The sequence below is a fragment of the Rattus norvegicus genome, chromosome 17, assembly GCF_021556685.1.
Source record: "Rattus norvegicus strain SHRSP/BbbUtx chromosome 17, alternate assembly SHRSP_T2T, whole genome shotgun sequence".
NCBI lineage: Eukaryota > Metazoa > Chordata > Mammalia > Rodentia > Muridae > Rattus > Rattus norvegicus.
The window spans coordinates 35,648,414-35,668,680 of record NC_141550.1 but is presented as its reverse complement, the minus strand read 5'-3'; the positions used below and the strand labels follow the sequence as shown (position 1 = coordinate 35,668,680).

At 43.1% G+C, this 20,267-nt stretch overlaps 1 long non-coding RNA gene and 1 pseudogene across 9 annotated transcripts in view; one reads left to right on the top strand and one right to left on the bottom strand.

The window, feature by feature from the left end:
* Positions 1-20,267, bottom strand: part of LOC134482707 (uncharacterized) — a 501,539-nt pseudogene that overhangs the window by 450,034 nt on the left and 31,238 nt on the right. For 2 of the 8 annotated variants that reach the window (XR_015641633.1, XR_015641627.1), the window contains exon 1: positions 18,755-18,842. The exons of 5 other annotated variants lie outside the window; for them this stretch is intronic. The product of XR_015641633.1 is annotated as an uncharacterized LOC134482707, transcript variant X26 (transcript). Of the gene's footprint in view, positions 1-18,754; positions 19,532-20,267 lie in introns of those variants that run through there. One more of the 8 variants, XR_015641619.1, reaches the window with a different exon arrangement.
* On the top strand, positions 685-9,448 carry LOC148000130 (uncharacterized). The gene is made up of 5 exons (XR_015641650.1): positions 685-902; positions 2,717-2,975; positions 7,350-7,729; positions 8,724-8,844; positions 9,213-9,448. It is a non-coding gene; the product is annotated as an uncharacterized LOC148000130 (long non-coding RNA).

Sequence of the window (20,267 nt, the reverse complement as noted above, 5' to 3'; positions counted from 1 at the left end):
TGTATACAAAAAATTTTAAAAGTATGTGTGTATAACACAAACACACACACACACACACACAAAGACATCAAATATCTGTACATCTTAAGCCCTCCTAAGTCTGCCTCTTCCCCTACTGTAGTTGAGAAATGTGGATTAACTGGGCACATTCACTACACACAGGGGCTTCTCCGCTATACATTGCCCTACTTTTGTAAGTCTGGAACAGGTATTTGGTCCCAAAGCCTTTGATGAAATGCTCTGCCAGGATTCACTATTTTAAGTGTAAATAACACACTGCATCATGTGTTGATTTTATTTCAACCGTTTCTCTGATACCTTAAGAAGAATAAAGTCTATATTACATGTCTTTCTCTTAAAGATCATTTTCTTGGAGAGGAAAACGTAGTCAAAAGTGTGATGGATTTTATTCTGATGGATGGGGGTGGGAGGGACTCGGAGGGTAGCAATTGCTGTCACTAGTCAACACAGCCCAAGCACCGAGGAGTGAAAGGAACAATAAATGGACAGTGTACCTCACCGTTCTATGATCCTAACAAGGTGTGAACTGGCAGAGTCAGGCTGAAGAAAATAACTTGTGACTCATAACCTGGTGTCTGCCTCCTTTTGGTGTCTTAAAGTTTAGATTCCATAAATACTCTGAATTCTAGTGTCTCCAGGGCAGAATTGCTTAATTTAAAGCTACACACCCCATCAGTACCTCCTCTGATTCTACAGGTTAGAAAACTAAGGCCCAAGAGATTACCGATGTTTTCAACCGACTGCTAGCAGATCGCTGACATAGCTATGACAGGGCCTAGAACAGTTTATTTCCTTCGAGCAGTCGTAGACCCGCGGGAGGGAAGCAACTGATAAAAGATCCACAAATCCTTCTGCTTCACAGAGCCACCCTCACACAACAGGCAAGATCTGCACCCTCGCTTTAGATTCAGAATTATTTGGGGTTTAAGCCAGGAAAAAAAAGACGTTCAGTCCCATTTTTTATGGTTTTCTGGGGGGCCAACACAGGGGTGGTAATCAGTGACAAGCTGTCAGCAGTTCTGCCTCAAATGCAGGCAGGAAGCAGGGTGGCAGTTAGAAGAAAGGAAGACTGGGGGTGAGCAGAAACTTCCCATGGTGCCTGGAGAGATGAGCAAGCTGTTCTCTCAGCATTTCTTTTGGACCCAAGTGACTTGGTTCCTGGGCTCCCAGAGAAATATGTGTTCTCCATAAGGAAGTCTCTACCTGCTTGGTAGAGATCACTACTCAACTGGCATGTTAAAAATGAATGGTTACTTGACTACCTACATTTCTACTCTAGCAACTAGAAAACTGCAAACAATGGTTCAACAATTATATGTGTTAATATGATTATTGCTAATGTGGCTGTTAGGAATGTAGGGTTTTAACACCTGACACTAATTGAACAGGAATGTCAACTGGTGTAGCCACTGTCAAAATCAGTATGAAGCTTCCTCAAAACTACAACTACAGCTACCATGTGATCTCGGTATGCCATTCCTGGGTACATACTAAAGGGAATCTTCTACCCGGACACTGGCATCTTCACGTTTATTGCAACACTATTCTCAAGAGCCAAGACCAGGAATCAGCACTCATACTGATTCGTGGATATATATGCACAATGGAATTTTATTCCATTGTAAAGAACCAAAATGAAACTGTATCCAAGAACTGGAGACCACTGTGTAACAGAAATATGCCAGACTTAAGGGAGTACATGCTCACATGTGCAGAATCTAGAGTTTTCTTTGTGTGGTGTGGGGGGTGGGAAGGTGGGGATAGAAAGGTCACTACAATATGGGAGGAAAATGACTTAAGGGAGGAAAGGAGGGGAAACAGGAAGGTAAAGGAGGAGGGTAAAACATCACACTTTCTCTCATATACATGGTCTACATTTAAGGATATACATATATATGGTATAAGTACAAAAAGCAATTTGGCAAGAACAGGGTGATGACCAAGAAAGGGAATGAATAGAAGTGGCATGTGGGGTGATAGGAGCAAGATGTAACTACATTTGTGTGTGTGTGTGTGTGTGTGTGTGTGTGTGTGTGTCAAAATGAAGCATATTGTTTTGTAAATTTTAACTTAAAAGCTTAGGTAAAGAAAAGAACATTGAAAACAAAAGCTATGAACCAGACCTTGAGAGAGCCTATTAGAATGCCAACATCTTGGCTAGGTTTCCTCTGTTATTGCTAATATTTACAGGGAATTTAGAGAGCAGTGAATTAGAAAAACAAAAATGGGAAAAGCTTATCCAGAAATGCTGTGCTCTATAATAATATTTAAGTTGTTCTTTTAATACATCTCCCTAAAACTAATAATATATATACTATTTAAATTTAGCAAGTTACTAGTAAATTACTCTAAAATATTATTAATGCACATTTACACATATTCAAATACATACATGCACTCACCAAAAGAATTAGATAGAACTTTCTGGAAGTTATAGTAGTTTTTTCCATGAAAAGAGGGAGACATGTCTTTGCCATCATTGAATAACATCTGTGTTGTAGATTTTCACCCCACATACCTCTGCTGTTCCTCACACCATGACCATGCCTCCTCCATTACTGAAGTGTATGAGGAAATGCAATTTCCATCAACTTTTGTCAGAATGGAGGATCCGTTGATCCTTGGGCCTGCTACACAGAGTCTGCTACGCTTGCTGATAAAATTTACAGTCATCCTAAATACCGATTGTGTTTAGGTACCAGCTCTCTCAAAATTCTCTGTGGTAAGACCTGCCCATTGTGTAAGCCATTGTCACAATAAGGAAGAAGGGTGAAGATGTATGAAGTAAAAACCATAAAGAAATAGATGGAGGGAGGAACTGATCGTCAAGAGACAATGGAGGAAGAAGGCGGAACAAACCAGTTCAAACTCAGCTATGGCATGACGGGCAAGAAGCTGATCCCAGGGAAGAGAAATATCACCAGTGGAAAGCAGATGGGAGAAAAGAAGCCCAGGTAAGTGGGACCATGCAGTTCAAACAAGAGGGAGGGACTCAGAGCCAAGCTCTTTGGCTAGACAGTTGCCAATGGAGTAAGCAAACAGGAGGCGGGATACCAGCCCAAAATCCCTACCACACATTCGAGAGAGTTCCTTTAGGGGTGGATACAAAAATGAGCAGTAGAATAGCCATGGCAACAATACAGCTGGTGTGGTAAAGAACCATCCATGTGCCTGGGCCATTGGTTGTCTATATGAACTAACTCATCTGAAACCCACAGGAACCCGAGAGAGAGTACATGGTTTCAGGGTGTAATGTCCCCTACAGGCTCATGCAGTCAAATCCTTGCTCCCCAGGTGGTGGTGCTGTTTGGGGGACAGTGTGGACCAAATGGGAAGGTGTGGTCTAGGCAGAGGAAATGGCTATGGTGGTGCAGCTTGTGGCTGGTAGCCCACATCCCTTAGTTGCCCTAACTTCCTGATCCAGGCAGATGTGAGCAAGCTCCTACAACTATGCTTTTGCCACCATGATGACCTGTCTCAAACTGTGAGCCAAAAGAAGTCCTTCCTCCCTTAAGCTGTTTCTTACTGGACACTTGGTCATACAGGGAAAAAAAGGACCTAAGGAGGATAGGTGTGAGGATGACTGTCACCATTCTGTAAAGCTGGCACCCAAAGCCTTAGAGAATGAAATGAATGCCAAAGGCACTATTCCAACTGCAGCGCTGGGGGTGAGGTAGGTGTGCAAGCACAGTGGTTTTTCTTTTTATTACACAGTGAAAAGGCCACTGCCTTAGGCTAGGAGGACTCACCTCCTGGACAGAGATAGAACAAGATTGTTAACCGGTGGGCACCCTTTAGCCCTTACACTCCTGCATCAGTTGAAGAACCAAAATCCATACATGAAGGTCACTCCTGGGATGACCAGACAGTCAACGAGAAAAGTCCATGCTAACCAGTACGCCAAGAAAAATGTATAGAATGGACTGTGTAACCTTGCATGGCAGTTACTATAAGAGGCTGACCACTGGCCCCAGGGATACTGGGTCTAACCCCCAGAAGCTAGATTGTGATCTCTTTAGAAAAGAGGTTTTCAAAGAGTGAGCCGAAAGCCCTTTAGGAGGGGAGATCATGCCACTGAAGAAGGTCCTACATGCAATCAGTATGACTGTGTTTGTTTGCACTTGTTTTATTTTCCATATTAGGATCCAAAACTCAGGATCGCCAGTGTCCTTGGTTAGCCCTCTAATAATGTTAACACTGATCTATCCCATACCCAAAGAGTTATGTATGGGAAGAGAGGAGATTTGATTAAAAGAAGAGAATAAGTCCTAGTTCTCTTATTGTCACCACCACCGCCACTGCTACGGCCACTACCGCCACCCCACTACTACCATCATCGCCACCATACCACACCACACCACCACCATCACCTTCACCACACCATCATCACCATCATGCTGGTCTGGAACTCTTAGGATCAAGTCATCCTCCCAAGTAGCTGAGGTTACAGGTGCCCAATGCCATGCTGACAGCCAGCAGAAATCCTCAGAGAGAACCCAGGTCTGTTATTTGACACCAAGTGAGACAGGCCTCTTTGTGGTACATTTCTGGTTTGCTGAACCATTTCCATTTTCAGATAAAACCCACCTGACAGAGTTGAGCACAGCCAAAAGTGCTTCTACCCACCATTCCAGTCTTTCAGACATGCCTGCTGGGACTTTGAGCTAAAATACCGGCCACTGTCTTGTCTTCCTGAATGATGCCCTTCAACTGAGATTGCTCAGGAATGCACTTCCGGGCTGAGCATGCACAGGACTATGCTTGCCTCACAACTGCTTCCCTGTGTAAATATTCAGAGACTCCCCAATAAAATCCCCATGTTTCCTTTGTTGGAAAAGGACATTGCTTGGGGGTGGGGATGGAATCCTGGCTTCTCCTTACCTAGTTACAGACAGTAAATCTTTCTGCACTCTTTAACATCTTGACTAAACTTGTTTGGCTTTGCACACTGTAAGATGTGAGCCACTCAGTGTGTCTGTGCTGCTGACAACCTTGCTGTCAGCCCAGTGGATGCTGATTTTGGACTCCTCTGCTCCCAGAACTTGGAAGAAACACTTTTCTGAGGCTTTAGGCTTCCCAGTATGTGGTACGTTGTTAACTCAACTACAAGGCACACACATTTACATAGGGGATGTACAGACTTAATATGTAAGTATTAGGGGACAAAAGATTGATAGAATAGTCCTGAAGGAAAAAGGACCAGGGAAGGGAAGGCTTGAAGGGGAAAGAAACAACCAGGCAGCCCATCCTCACACTGAGCTCAGTTCACACTCTTCTTTCAAGGATAACCTTCACCTGAGAGTTTTCCTTTGCTGTGAAAAGAGGTATAAGATTGCACCTTGCAGAAGGAAACAAAATGCTCGCTTGTTTCAATTCCAAATGTAGAGACACACCTCCCTAAAAAGAAAGCCGTTAACTGTCCAAAATGATGAATGGCTACAGTTCTTCCCCTAAGACAGCAGCCAGTGGGGAAGGAAAATGGAGAAGGTGAGCTTGCTGTGCACCCAGCTGCCAGTCAACATCCCCGAAGCCAAACCGCCACAAGAGACAGTGGCTCGGTGGGACTCCGGCTCACTCACTGCTACTGCTAGATCAGATAGAACCGCACTCTAGCCACAGCTTTGCCCTGTTCACCAAGCTCTCCTAAACCACACTCCTCCACACTGTACCTCCCCTAACCAGTTAAGTGTCCTTACAAGACAGGATTCCAGCACTGAAAAAGCATTATTAAAAGGCAAGGGCTTCTCCTCACCAAAATAGGAGTTACCATTAGATATTAGAACCAGCAGCAAAATGCTTTAGGACAAATCGCTCTAAGGGAGATTGCTTCCGTTGTCAAGGACACCCCTGTGAGCCAGATCCAGTCACTGGGTATAGCCTGGCACTCTCGTGTTTAGAACACCCTGGGTAGTTTTTGTTGATGGGGTTGTTGTTGTTGTTGTTTATAGACGGGATCTTCCTCTATAGCCCAGACTGATCTCAAACTTTCTCCTGCCTCAGCCTACTGAGTGCTGGGATGATAGGTGCCTGCCACACCCCTCTTTCCTTGTTTCTCAACAGCAATGAGACACTCCATCTAAACTACCCTCAGTCTTTGGAATATAAAACGAAGAAGCAGTAGCTAGAGAGGAGACAGGAACCTAGGCTCTGGGAGTTCTATTTGACCACGGGGGCAGGTGACTTTGTCCGGAGTTCCAGGGTCTTAAAGAAGATACAGGCTGGAGAGCTAATGCTGCAAAATGTAGGCAGGTGGGGCTCTGCCTCCGTCTAGGCAGACTCACTGGAAAACAGCCCCACTTCAGAGGACTTGAACTCCTGCGACTGTTTCCTGACAGATTTTTCCAACCATCACATTACCAAAATGAAAATGTAACAGCTTGCAGCCACTGCAGTATACTTAAGATGTAATAATGGAAAATGAGACGTTATTGATTGGGGAGGGAGGAGAAGTAACCACAATGGTGTCATCAAGTCAGAGAAAGAAAGAAAATGAACAGATGAATTCTTCAAGACTGAGATACAGTTGCCACCCACTACAGATGGCAGAGTTCTGTGGAACAGTCCCCAGACAAAACAAGATACACAGGAAATATGCGAGGCAGTCCTCTGAAGAATACTCCATGGCCTTTGGATCTTAAGGGAATTCCACAGTCTCGAGTGTCGCACAGCTTAAACTTCCACACTGGATCCATTCTGCTCGCAAGAGTACACACAGACTCACAGCTACTTCCCAAATGTGTGCACGTGGTTTCCTTTCCACTTCCAGTGAAACAGTGTGCGATGGACACCCGCTTAAAAACGATAAACTAGCAGTACTTTTGAGGAGAGACTAACGTTAAATATAGCACATCCTCAGAGAAAGAACCTGGAGGTTCATTCCACATGAAGCCCCTCCCTTCCTCTTTCTCTCCACTTATTGATTTATTCATTTATTTTTTTAGGCAGGGTCTCACTGTGTAGCTCCACCTGGACTGGAACTCACAGAGATCTGCTGCCTCAAGGTCAAAGGCCTGCTCCACCATGCCCAGATGACTGCCCTCTTTCTTCAGGCTCCACACTGGAAGAATAGAATTAAGGTTTCAGAGATAGATACCTTCAGACATGCAGGATTACTTTCCCTACACTTGCAGCCACGTGTACATCTGTTCACCTTCTTAATCCATTTAAATCAGGTTATTATTCGGGTTGTATTGGTTTGGAGTAGTTCACCTCTGACTTGCGAAGGCTCCTAGATTCTAAGGTAGGTTAACATCTCCTCATGTATATTATATGAATTGCAGATATGAAACTCCAAATGTTGTAGCTCAGCTCTTCCCTGTGTTTTCTAGGTTATACAGAAAGTTCTCAGTCTGATGTCACAAATCATCAAGGAAATGCAAATGCTAATCCCAACCACAGTGAGCTCCCAAACCTGTTGAAATGATTATCATTTAAAAAAAAAATTCTTTAAGACAAGCTTTTTTGGAGAAAGTGGAAAGCCTCTTGGTGAGGCTGCAAAATGGCGGAACCACTTTTGAAAACAACATAGAAGAGTCTAGGAGAAACTAGAGCTAAAACTACCATGGAATCCGACAATCTAACTCTTGGTGACTTACTCAAAAGCACTAAAATCTGAATCCCTCAAAGACATTAATGGCTACCCCCCAGATTACTGCAGCCATATTGAAAATAGTCAAGATGGTCAAGGCATCAAAACGTTCATCAACAGGTAAGTGGACAAAGAAAATGTGCTCTGTGTGCTCTGTGTGTGTGTGTGTGTGTGTGTGTGTGTGTGTGTGTGTGAGAGAGAGAGAGAGAGAGAGAGAGAGAGAGAGAGAGACAGAGTATGCACACATAAACACACAAAAATAGAATTATTATTTCACCTTTAAGAAGAAGGGAGTTCTAAAAAATCTAACCACATAAGCAAACCTGGTAGACACTGCGCTAAGAGAAAGAAACCAGCAGACAGTCTAACTTTGTTGTATGAGGTATGTAAGTAGTCAAAGGCCTGGGATCAGAGTGGGATGCTGGCTCAGGTAGGAGGAAGAAATGGGACCTACCTACCAACAGGCGTTGAGACTGAGTTAAGCAGATGAAAGTGGCCTGCGGGCTGCTCTGCAGTACTGGCCAGTTCATTGTGTCTACTACTAGCAAGACTGTATTGTCCACTCAGGATTTAAGGGTTTTTTTGGTTTTGTTGTTGTTTTGTTTTGTAACTAGAAAGGATACCTGTAGAACAGTAGAAGTAGAAAATGTTTTCTTGGCAAGTTCTTGCTCTGTGCATTTTTTGTGAATCAAAAAACAAAAAATTGTCAAACATAAAGTTGTTTGTACCTATGTTACTTCAGAAAATACACTAAATTGATGTAGTACATCTTGAATTTTCTTTTAAGACAGGGTTTCTCTATGTGTAACCCTGGCTGTCCTAGAACTGGCTCTGTAACAAATCTGGCCTTGAACACCCAGAGATCCGTCTGCCTCCCTCCACCTCCCCAGTGCTGGGATTAAAGGCATGGGACACCATCAACAAGCTTGAAATCTTGAATTCTTAAAAATAAGATATTGAAGAGGTGTGACTACTGAAAATTGCTTCATTTGTTTACACTGATTTAAAGAAACTTTAGGTTTAAATTCTAGGATTTAGCTTTCCAGAATAAAGATTAATTCATTTGTACCAATGAAAAATGACTGATTCTTAACTTGTTTTTTTTTCCCCCAAGAGTGTCCTATGTAAAAAGAGACCACCATATCCTAGTGACCAAATTTCTAACAAGAGCAATTTAAGGAGGAGAGGCTCACTCTGTTCATGGTTTAAGAGATACAGTCTATCAGCCCTAGCAGGTACGGCAGCCAGCATCCATGGTGACAGGGACATATAGCTGGGATGGACTCCTCACATGTGCACAGAAAAGGAAGCTAAGAGCTGACCAGAAACAGGCTGAGCTGTGAAATCTCAAGGCCAGACCCCAATGACTCACTTCCTGTTGCAAGGAACTGCTGCCTAAAATTTCCACAACACCCCAAAACAGGACACCAGCTGAGAGCAAGGATTCAAAGCCATGCACCTCTGTGGGGAACTTCGCACATTCGGACCACAACAAAACCTCAGTCAGTTGTGTAGCCAAGGCAGAGGGCAGCCTAGAAAAGAGACATAGGTTTTAAGAGCAAAACATCGTTTACAAGTCTACTCTTCTCTTCCCTTTATCTAGCATGTCATTGTCAACACTTCTAAAACTGATTCGCGCTAAACAGAGGCAACTTGTTTTGGATCAGACACATCTGCTAAGAGTTCAAGTGGCCTTGGGCAGGTTGTCCATACCCTCAAAGGCTGAGTTTTACATTAGCAAACTCCTTCTCCGTTATTATACATTTCTTTAGGTAAGAATGAAATGGGAATCTAAAAGTACCTCCACAGTCGGGCAAATAAAAACCCAGCAACAGGAAACCACTCGCAGACTCCTCTTCCTCACCCTTACGTACCTTAGAGAACTAAGTTAACATTGAGTACACCTAAAAGGGGGAGGGGCTGCCTTCTCCATACTGACAGGAGCCACACCCAGGAGACACAGCTGACTTTGCTCTACCTCTGCTGAATTGTAAAGAAGGTTTCCCGAAAGTCCCCTCGCCCATCTTCCCACACGGTCAGTAATGTGGCCAGGTGTTCATTGTTGACGAAGGTTGCCTCAGGTGGAGCAAGGGGAACACTGGGGCAGAGTGGGAGGCAGGTGAGCCGGCTTGTCAGCATGAAGCAACGGTTCCTGGGATACTTCTATAAAGGGATTCCTTTTGGATGCCCTTTGGGCAGAGAGAGAAAGATTGATTCTGTCTGACTGTCAATCTGTCTATCAGAGAAGAGAGGCTAAGTTGACGCCAAAGTCAACACAGACAAATTTAGTATACAAAATTATAGGCTATATTTTTAAAATGCAGGAAAAGACATATGATGCCAATGGGTGGTTTTAGTCCCAGAGGGAGTGGGAGCGGTGAGTCCCAGACGAACTTTTCTATCTTTGTCTAACTTAGACATGGACAGTGATGACCTTTGGGTACCCTGCTAGACTTCCTCATTTCCAGCAGTTCCCAGAGGCACTCAGAGAACGCCTTTAACTACAAAAGTAAATACAACTGAAAACAGACTGGGCATTTTCTGGTGGAAAAGATTCTGTCCGGTAGGTAACTATCTCCTCCTTGGGGACGTTCTCCAGATAATGCAGAAAAAAATTAAGACTCTTCAAATATCCCTTTAATGGCCAGAAACAGCAAATGGCACCCCCAAATCTTCCACTGAGTATTCATATGACGACTAGGCGTTCATGGCCTACTACGGGTCAGATTGCTCTGAGAAACACAAAACTGACATCTGTCTTGCTCACCCTTTCACCTCTGCCCTATTTCAACTCCCAACAAAGAGGCTTTTCCTTCAATGGGCGCCCCCATCACTCACAAATCTGGCTTTTGCAAATTGGTCTGTGGAATGTGTGGTTTGCCCAAGGACAAAAGACTCCTTTCAGTTCCCTGAGATCAAGTCTGGAATTCTGAGGAGAAGCTAGCTTTGGGGGCTCTGCATGGAAGGAGACAGACCCGCCCAGGTTGGTTCTACGCTGATGGTAAGATCTGTTCCAAGAACCTCAGGCCCACCGTGCCAGGATTATAATGGCATTAAAGCCAGTCCTTTCCTCTCTGTCTTTAACTCCTGCCCTCCTTTCCAGCCTGTCAATTAAGAATGCTGCGTTTGGTCTTTCTGTCTTCTGTGGAGCGGGGGAAGTGGATAAGATAAAGAACCTAGTCAAGTGAAGCTTGGGAAGGAGAAGGGTGGCTTTTAATTTTCCTTCCTTGAATGAGCTTTGAAGTCTGTGCTATTCATTCAGCCACAGTGCCCTGTTCTACAGTGGAAAGCACCTTTTACAGGTGAGGTAGAGAGTCAAGGCTGTGATCCATTTCCTCATGAAAGGGCTAGAGTAAATTCATAGAGCCAGTGCCTCATGCACTAACTTAGCAGTTCCTTGTTACTACTGTCTTGGAGACAGATAACACTCCCTTCAATGTAAAACGATGTAAATGTTCACCACCTTCACTTCCGGGTCACCTGAGTGCCTATCCTAATAATCTGTAGATGAGCCATGTCAAAGGACAGCCAGGATTGTATTTCTGGGTAAGACACCTTCCTTAGGATACCGTCATGCATACAAATCCACCGTGCTAAACACATGGGAACAGACCACACACACACACACACACACACACACACACACACACACACACACACCCTGGCCATGCCCAGCTAGTCATGCATATTCTAATTTTAAGAGTCTCATTTCAGTCTTCCTGCCCATGAAACTGCCAATCACACAGTATTCCTTAAAAGACGTCCCTGCCTGTCTGTGCAAGGCTGCAACTAACCAAAAGGAGGCATCCGCTGCTGGAAGGAGAAAGGAACTGCCCCTCACATCCATGAGAAAAGCAATATGGAAACACTGCCTAACAACACTGCCACCAGCGCTGCCACCATCGAAGCATGAAAGACGAGAATAAGAGACATGAATGGTGACTTGAGGTCGACAGGAAATACGATGTTTTATGTGACAATCAAGCACTCATATCCTCCTTCCAGCTTCCTCTCTTCCATCTTGCCAAGGGGTTCAGCCTCCTAAGAGGTCTTTGATAGAACAGAGTGCTGCTGTTTCTAGTCAGCAGATGTAACACAAAACCCCATGGACCATGACACGACACAATCTCCAGGCTGACTAATTTTCTTAAAAGCATACATGGATGGAGGTTCTGATAGCTTGGAATATAAATTGTAGGAAACAAAATAGAATGCATGTGGCAAATATGCTACATTATATTTCTACAAACTGCAAGCTCTCCCACGAATAACACAAACAGCCAGGTAGGGTAGTACAAGCTGAGGTAAAAGAACTACCAAAAGTTTAAGGCCAACCTAGGATACATAGTCTCTAATTCCAGGACAGGTCAATCTACACACACACACACACACACATGTATATGTGTGTGTGTGTGTATGTATATATGTATGTATGTATATATACATACATATATATCACACTATATATATGCATGCATGTATGTATGTATGTAAAATAACTCAGGAGTAAGAGACAGGTGAATTTTAGTGAATTTGAAACTACCCTGGTCCATACACTGAGTTCCAGGTCAGTCAGTGAGACCCTGTTCTTAACAAATAAATTAGAAATGAGAAAAATAGTAATATCACAAACAATATGCCTTTAAACAACATGTCCTTTAAAAAAAGAAAATCACCTCGAGGGCCTGGAGAGATGGCTTCTTAGTTAAGAAGGAATGCTTCCTGCCGGCAGATGGCCCAAGTTAGGCTCCCAGCACCCATACTGGACAACCACCTACACCTCCAATTCCTCTTCTAGCAGCCACACTAGCACACACAGATCCACACACAGACACATCTGGACATATGATTAAAAATAACCCAAATAAATCTAAGACAATCAATTCCGAAAGTATAATGATATCAAACAATATTGTTGCTATATAATCTCTACTCCTTATATAGGAACTTGGGTCCTTAAAAAACCCTGACCAACATTAGAAAGTTATTAGAAAGTTATCCTAGCCTCAAGTTGGGTGTGGTAGCACAAAACCTGTAATCCCAGCACTCAAGAGGCAGGGAAGAAAACTGCTGTAAGTTAAAGGCCAGCCTGGTATAAATATGTAAATATCAAGTTCTAGGCTAGCCAAGGCAGACCCAGTCTCTCTCTCTCTCTCTCTCTCTCTCTCTCTCTCTCTCTCTCTCTCTCTCTCCCCTCTGTGTGTGTGTGTGTGTGTGTGTGTGTGTGTGTGTGTGTGTATTTCCCTCTGAGAAAAAAAATTTTGAGAGTATTGTTTATCTCAGTCTCCAACCCTTCCTCTCGATGTAAGGGCACACTTATATCCTGAAGATAAACCCTGAAGGAAACAAGGCATTCCAGAACTACCTTTGTGGTGAACAGAGTAGTGACCCTACAGGACTGCAATGAGTCTTAGAAAGCGCTCTGAGTACCCTAGGGAGGAAGTGCTAAGTCTGCCCCAGTCCTGCACCTCAGGAAAAGACCTCCCTAGGTATCCATCCACCGCCAATCCCCCCTCCTGTGGCACCTCAGCTGACTCTCCCAGAGCATGGGCACTCCAGTGATGAGAAAGCTTTCATCCAAACAAAGTCGATTTCCATCCCTAGACACACTCTTCCTTTAGCCACAACTACCCACGTATTAGTCTTCCATTATAAAATAATGCCCTGCTTTCAGACTCCCTCTCTATTTTGGTACATCTTTTTAAAGCAAATGGCACGCCATTAAAATGCATTTGTTCCATTGAGTCAGATTTTCAGACTCATTATGATGCTCACTGTTGACACAATAGCTCCTTCAGACACACAACAATCTGTCATAAAAGACCCATACTTGGATGGATGACAAAAGTGTTTTGCAAAAGCTGGCTTCTCAAAGCAGTTGCTGTCAGACATACATTAATATCATCCTAGTTAGAGCGTATTTATTCTAGAAAGTGCACACCATTTAAATAGAAAATTACTTCATGAGCTATTTCTGCAAGTTCAGTCACTTCTGAGATGATGGTGATATTAGATATTCACTAACGCACATGTGGAAGAACCAGCAAAAGACTGTAACCTGGATACCCTACCAGGGCATTCCTTGCTCAGTGTTCCTTCCTGTGACTTAGAGTACCAAAACCCAGCACATTTATTGTATTCTCATCCTCAGTAAGCATGGGCCTGGGGTGGCAGAGGAAGTGGTTCGGTTCAGTAAAGTTCTCCCTATGCGAGCATGAGACCTGAGTCTGCCCCCCAGCACCCATGTAAAATCTGGGCATGGTAGGGTCAGCTTGGGAGCCCAGAGCTATGAAGGGAGAGACAGGCAGATTCATGGCATCTATGGGATGACATTTTAGAAGAATCCGTGAGCCCTAGGTTCCAGGAGATGCCCTGTCTCAAAAAACAAAGTGGGTGCTTCATTAGGACTGACATCCAAGGTTCATCTATGCCCTACATATGTGCATACCCAGCAGCATATACTTAAACCACCATACACATATCACACATGCACACACACACACACACACACACACACACACACACAATTTAGGTATTCAAAACATGTTTCCGATTTCATGTCACATTTAAGTGAAGGTTCTTCTTGTGTCCCAGCAAGGAAGCAGTTCTTGTGCAAAGTCTGCCAGGTTCAAAATACCAAAGCTGGGTCATTTGTTATAAAATAAGACTTAAAATAAAAATGTGATCTCCTCCTCCGAAGTGTTAAAATGAACAGTGAAAATAGAAAGATGACATATCTTCATGGGGTGAGGTCATGATTTATTCTTAATCACTCTTGAGAGAATGGAGATACAATGCCAATATCTAAGGCCAAATTAACCCTACAGAAAGAGAAGGAAAGAACAAAATATAGTTCAAATTTTCACTTCTGTAACATTTCAATCGCTGTGATGTCTTTTTTCCCCTTAGTGTAATTTTGGTTTTTGTAGTGCTAGGCAAGAAACACAGCCTGCCATATCTCCCAGACTATACTATTGTGTAAATCCAAGGCTGAGCACTCATGTGTGCAAATGTGTGTATGTGTGTGTCTGTGTTTGTGTGTGTGTACTCATGCACACGCACATGTATATGTATGACTCACTCACAGGCACACTCACACATGATTTGGTTCAAATAATTTGAGCACCTCTCACATGTTTAAAATTTAAAACAAAAAAGAACCTTAGAGAAAAAGTCCCAGGGAAGTAATATGACATCTCCAAAACCACACACCCAGTTAGTGAATGACAACATAGCAGATAGAACTTCCATTTTGGATTGTCAAAGTCACAGATCTCCACTTTACATATGATCCTGTTCTGTCTTACAAAGCCACGTGTACCCACAGGTGCTCAGAAACACAAAAAGAAGAAACAGCAGGAGAGTCAGTCCGGGCTTGGGAGAGAGAGTAGTATGTTAAAGTTTATCACACATGCATGAAAATGGTAGGTGGTGACAGGATGAGAAAAGACATGGAAGGAAGAAAAGAAGAAAAAGAGAAGATGGGAAGATGGCTCAGTGTGTAAAACGATTGGTATGCAAGTATGAGACCTCACGTTTGATGGCCAAGCACCAAAGCGAGCAGAGCAGGAGGATCCATGAGGCTCCGCTGTGAGCTCGATGGGCAAGTCTCAGATCTCAGAGACCTTATCTCACAAAAAGGATGGTTAGCTCTTGAGGAATGACACCCAAGGTTGACCAGTGACCTCCCTACATGAGTGTACCTTCACATACGTGCATATGAATGTAAACAAAGACAAAATGCACACATTAAAAATAATGAAAAAATAAGAACAGAAAACTAGAAGTTTTCTAGAAGTACAAAGGCAACTCATATGCTTTGTACCTGCTAGTTAGATCAATTTTGAAATCAAGCATAAAACTTGGTATGTAGATCTTAATTCAACAACGCTGTTACTTTATTTGAGATTATATTTTTAGTAACGTCACCTAGTAATTATCAAAACTGTGGCAGGGGCTTTATAATATCATTTAACACTTCTGAAAAACATAAACAATCATCACTGAAGGGTGACACTTGTCACTTGGAGTGAATGGATGATGTGAGCTACCAAGTTTCTCATTCTAATGTCCTATCATGCAATATAAAAAAATTCTACCGACTACCACTGTTGCAATTAACAAGAGCAGGAAAATATCTGTAAGACTGATGGGGGAAGAGGAACCCAAGGCATTCTTTTTAGTGTGTGTGTGTGTGTGTGTGTGTGTGTGTGTGTGTGTCTGTGTGTCTGTGTGTCTGTGTGTCTGTGTGAGTGTGTGTGTGTGTAAATTATATTGAGAGAGGGCAAGCATCATGGCACAGGCCTTTAATACTAGCACTTGGGAGGCAGAGGCAGGTAGATCACTGTAGATTTGAGATTAGACTGGTCTATTTTTAGTTCCAAGACAATCAGAGCTATATTGTGAGATCCTGTCTTAAAACTCCTAGATAGATAGATAGATAGATAGATAGATAGATAGATAGATAGATAGATGGATGGATTGTGCTTAGGGAGCTAGAGATGGCTTTAGCATGCACATTGGTTGGCTCACAACTACCTATAACTCCAGCTCCAGGGGATCTGAAGCCTTCTTTATCCTCCGTGGGTACCAACACACACATACACACACCCATACACAAATACACAGATGAACACATAATTAAAATCTAAAATGAAAGCCAGCATGGTAGTATGTATACACTTTAATCCTAGTACCAGGGAGGCAGAGGCAGGCAGAGCTCTCTGTAAGTTCAAGGCCAGCCTGCTCTACAAAATAAGTTCCAAGAGAGCCAATGCTATTACACAGAGAAACCTGGTCTTGAAAAACCAAAAATAATATAGTAGCCTGGCATGGTGGTACATGACTATCATCTCACAGTGAATGCTTATAAAACTTGAGAAATGAGGCAGCCTGGTCTACATAGTGAGTGACAGGTTAGCCAGGGCTATATAAGAATCTGCCCCATCCAAAACTATCAATTTTCAAAGTTATGGTCATAGTTTATACTAGCATAAAGTTAGGTTGCAGGGAGCTGAAAGAAAGAATATAGAAAGACCATATATAAACAATTTTAATAGGCCTGCCAAGATGGCTCAGAAAGTAGTCACTTGTTGCCACGCCTGATGACCTGAGTTTGAATTCCAGGGCCTACAATGGAAGTAGAGATCCAACTCCTGCAAGCTGTCCTCTGACCTCAACACATGAGTGTGACTCACCTAGTAATAATAATATAATTTATACTTTAAAACGATTTTATAGATGATTTTGATGGTGAAGAAGAAGGAACTCAAATTCAAATGTTGAATTTCTGGGATAATTGGCCCTATTCTATGCAGCATATCACAATGAATTTCATGTAAATTAGAGTCAAATTAAAGGAAATGAAAAAAATAGGAAGGACAAGCAGACAAAGTGACTCTCAAATGAAAAAGACTGAATACATAGTGTATAAGACAGTAGAGCAAATCCACAAATTGATCAACACTCTGAGCATAAGAAACTAGCCCAGACCTCCATATCAGCCGTTTCCATATATGGCTACACTGCCTCACACGGCACATACAGGGCACTTTCTAGACAGAGGCTGCACAAAACTAAGAAAAAAAAGCGCACAACATAGAAGAAGTCGTAGAAACGTGTCTATAAACCTGGCGAGTGACAGAGAAAAATCCTCATTTTCCTAGTAGTCAAAATATCAATGAAAACCAACTAGTTTTGGTTTTCATTGACAAACTGGCCAAAAGGCTTTAAGAGATTACAGATAAAATTGGTGGGGTCCTGGGACAAACGGGCACACTCAAGCCCATAAGAGGACAGGTTGGTGCTGACCTTCCAAAGGCCTATAAAATTGCTTTAAAAACGTGATTATGACCCAACAATTTCACTGCCTGCCCTGAGGAAATAATTAAAAGTGTGCAAAAGCTATATCTATAAGGATAGTCATTAGAGCATCATTTACATAGTAAAAGAAAATGTAAACAACTCAATGTCTGACAATAGGGAATTAACTCAACCTGGCCGAAGATACAGGTCTATACAACTCAATACTAAACAACCATTACATTTTGCTTTGAGAAGAATTCTCAGTGCCCTGGGGAAATGACCACAATGGTCTGATAAGAAGAAAACCAGTCAATTGATGATTACAATTGTTACTATGTGTATATCCCCTGCTGAGATGGATACCCCAAGATACCCACCACAACTTTCTCCAGAGTTATGGGGTTATTGGTAATATTAACTATCTTTATTGCCTTTCTCCTACAGATCCAAAATTTTCAACTTTCATGTATTAATTTTTTTCTTTAAAAAAAATCATCACTATAATCAGCATTAAAAGGGCATGTCAAGATATTTCTTCTGGGGCTTGAATCTAGGACCCTTCTATACATGCCAGCAAATGTTTTAACCCCCAAGCTACAACCCCAGAGACACAAATAAAACTTTTAATATACTACTACATTAAGTTGTGATCCAGTAATAAAATATCAAGTGAAAGATACTGAGGATTCAGGGGATGAGGGCTAGAATTCAGATCTAATATGCTTTTTTTTTTTTGTCCCTAAAATCGTCTAAATTTCATGTATGTGTGTTCTATATGTATTTGTGTTTATGTGTCTGTGTGTGTATGAGTGTGTGTGTATGTGTGTGTCTGTGTGAGTGTGTGTGTGTGCCTGTGTGAGTGTGTGTGTGTGTGTGTCCGTGTGTGTGATTTGCCTATGTGGAGCGTCTAGTGCTCTCCAGAGATCTGCCTGTCTCTGCTTCCCCAGAGCTGGAACTACAACTGCTACCGCCTGCCCAGCTTAGGTACAAAGGATCCAAACTCAGGTCCTCAAGTTTTCAAGGCAGGCACTTTACCAACTAAGCTATCACCCCAGCCCTGAAGAATTCTTTGAAATGGAAGAGTAATGATGATAATTAGAAAGGAAAGCCAATGAATTCCCATTATCTGTCATCCTCCACCCTGACCACCTCAGGAACACATCCCAGACATCTCATCACCCATGCATAAATATTTTAGCAGATTCCGCTAAGAGGCAAAGAAAAACTCTCTGTCATCACTGCTATTGTTTAGACATTATCAAAATAACATCACACATCATAGCCCCTAACATCAAGTACCATCGCTGCTCCTATTAGCCAGACTGTATCATAAATCTTTACCTTTAATGTGCCCAAACTGGAACTCAAATAAGACATACAGCCTTGACATAGGTTCTCCTCTCTTCCTTTCCCTCCTTCAGTATTTTTTGCTGGGCCAGTCTGAGTTGCTTGTGTTTAGTTTCCCAGGGTCTGGATTTTTCTGGAAGCATCCCTGTGATGTGGGAAGCATGCTTTTCCTGTGTCACATCTCCTGAAAATGCTCACCAGGCTTGCAGGCTTAGATGACTCAGGTTTGACTGTCTGCTTGCTCGCCTGTTTGCTTGCTTGCTTTGTCTTAATTTCCTCTGTTCACCAAGCTCTGGTATTGTGTAGTTCCATGAATCTTTTTACGGTTAGCTCTCCTTTTGAAAACTTACTTCTACTAGTAACTACTGCACTGCTCCTTAAGGATTGCCAGACAATACCATACCACAGCTCCATGCCATGCACATCTTCGGGAATGGCTTCCAGACAGAAGTTTCTCCTTCACTTTTGGGTTGCGCCGGCATCCAAGTTACATGGAGCAACTGGGATACATATGGTTTGTTTCACGTTATTTACATTTTCCAACCTAATGCTCAAGTTCCCAACATGAAGGTAATCCTTACAAGGTGTGAACCTGCCCCTCAGGCTCCTCTTGCTGTGCAGGCAGCCTCTAGAAGGTGAACTGGGGCTTCCAAGGCAAGGCACGCCCTCACTGAAGACTTGGAAGTTATGGAGGACAGGACTCAGGGATGAGGAGGCAGCTCTGTGGTTGAGTGCATGCTTAGCATGGCCCAGAGGCCAGTCATAGCACTTCTAAATAAACAAACAAACAAACAAACAAATAAACAAACTATAACAATCACAGGACTGTAGCCTGTCTTCCAGATAAACCATTCTAGAAACCTCAGGGATCTGGTACACCCTGCCCTCTCCTGCCACAGAGCTCTTCCAAGGCCATTTCCCCAGCCATGAATGCTGTCCCTCTCACCTCCCGCTTAGTTCCTATTCACCCTTCTGACCTCACTTTACACTCCGCTTTCTTTGGGAGGCTTTCTCAGTCCCCAAAACCAGGGTCACTGCACGTCTCATGCTCCCCTGCTTCAGAGCACTTGCCACAGTCTGTAACGGAACTCAGCTATAACTGTGTCTGGGCTCTTAACCCCCTTACTCACAAAACTGCAATCATGCTAGAACAGTTAGTGGCCAGGTCTGTTGGGGCAGAATGACTCAGACCCAGAGCCCAGCCCTGTGCCAGGCACACCATAGCTTCCTGGTGTGCAATTACACACTGAAACCAAGAGTGAATGGGTACCTCTGTATTTGGTTACTAACACTGTTTGTTTACTCCCTTTCATCCAAGGGGTATTTACTGACCAGAACAGTGGATGGGTCCAGCAACATGCTAGATACCGGGGATTTTGAGCTAATGATAATCTAATCTAGCAGGCGGGAAAGTAAACAGACCGTTTACAGTCCTGTCCTCCAGGGAAGGCAAAGGGCGGCCCGGAGCCTGTGTGGGCAGGCACATCTGAGTTAGAGCAGAATGCCC